This window comes from Dipodomys spectabilis, unplaced genomic scaffold (assembly GCF_019054845.1).
Source record: "Dipodomys spectabilis isolate Male_0828 unplaced genomic scaffold, ASM1905484v1 ptg000047l, whole genome shotgun sequence".
Classification (NCBI taxonomy): Eukaryota; Metazoa; Chordata; class Mammalia; order Rodentia; family Heteromyidae; genus Dipodomys; species Dipodomys spectabilis.
In genome coordinates, this window is record NW_024870724.1 from 3286933 (window position 1) to 3288401 (window position 1469).

The following is a 1469-nucleotide window of genomic DNA, read 5'->3' on the forward strand; positions in this document are numbered from 1 at the left end:
CCCCAGTGTTCAAGCCCCATGACCAACAAAATCAAAATAAAAAAAACACAGTCTCACTTTTGTGGCCTCAACTCTGTAATACTGCTGCTTCATCCTAGGGCTAAGATTTTAGGTATGGACATTTTTCAACACTCCTGATTCAGACTCTACTTCATCATTTTTTTAAATAAATATTTTGTTCTTAATTTTCCTCTTTGTAAATTCACATGCTCCTATAAAAATGATTTGGCCATCCCAGTAACCTTCTCAAAGTACCTCCTAATGAGGACTTACAAAAAATAGTATTATAGTACAACAAGGAAAACAATACTACAAATAAGAAAAACCAATAATTAAATATTAATGAATAATAAAATAAAAAACAAAACAATTACCAGTGTTTTCAGTATTTGAAGGGTACTACCTATTAGATTTTACTATTTTCTCATATTCCTGTACATTTAAAACTGACTAAGATTATGATGCTCAACAAGAGTTTTATAGACTATGTGCAGTCTTTAAAGTTACCCACTAAGATTACTATTTATGGCTCATCTCATCATTTGTACATGGCTTATATCATCATTTGTTCCTCGCTAACATATAAAGTAAGGAAGAACTATTGTTTTAACAGAAACTGTAGTTAACAAAGTCTTAACTCTTTATTCTGTTCCTTTACACAAAGACTTTGCAACTTCTCATTAGTAAAGTTTCTATAAACTCTGAAATGTACATAATTAGTAGTATATGTCTGCTACCATAAATCTTAAATACTTTATAGAAAAGTATTATGACCTGACAAACAGTCCTAGTTTTTGCATATGTAAGTAAATTCCCAAAATTAAATATGTTTAAAACATTAAAAGTTTTATCAAATCTTAACACTTGCTGCTGTGTTCATTAGGACAGTTGCCTTGTATAGAATAATTGCATTCCTTCTCCTACACATATCTTGAACAACAAATATCTGGGATTATTTTGTTTTTGACATGTCAATCTTGACTTTATTCTTAAATGTGTGCTTATGTAAGGAATACATGTTTCTAAAAGTTCACGACGATTCTTTTAAACGTACTTTTTGTTGAATTATATAGTTTAATAAAATCAATTACACTTTATATATAAAAAGTTTTCTGTGCTCAATTCAGCATCACGTACACTAATATTGGAAAAATACAGAGAAGATTAGCATGCCCCTGCATAAGGATGACAGGCAAATTCCTGAAGCATTCCAGCAGATGCTGGAGGGGATGTGATCACAAGGGAACAGTACTGCATGGTTGGTGGGAGTGTAAACTTGTTCAGCCACTTTGGAAAGCAGTATGGAGGTTCCTCAAAAGACTCCACATAGAGCTTCCCTATGACCCAGCAATCCCACTTTTGGACATTTACCCAAATGATCACAAACAAGACCATACTAAAGCTACCAGCATAACTATGTTCATTGCAGCATTATTTAAGATAGCTAAGATATGGAACCAACCCCGATG

The 1469-nt window shown here is 32.5% G+C and overlaps 1 non-coding gene across 1 annotated transcript; it reads left to right on the top strand.

The window, feature by feature from the left end:
- The first annotated feature begins 1114 nt into the window (after positions 1 to 1114).
- Positions 1115 to 1220, top strand: LOC122107174. The gene has a single exon (XR_006147307.1). It is a non-coding gene; the product is annotated as a U6 spliceosomal RNA (small nuclear RNA).
- Positions 1221 to 1469: the final 249 nt, after the last annotated feature.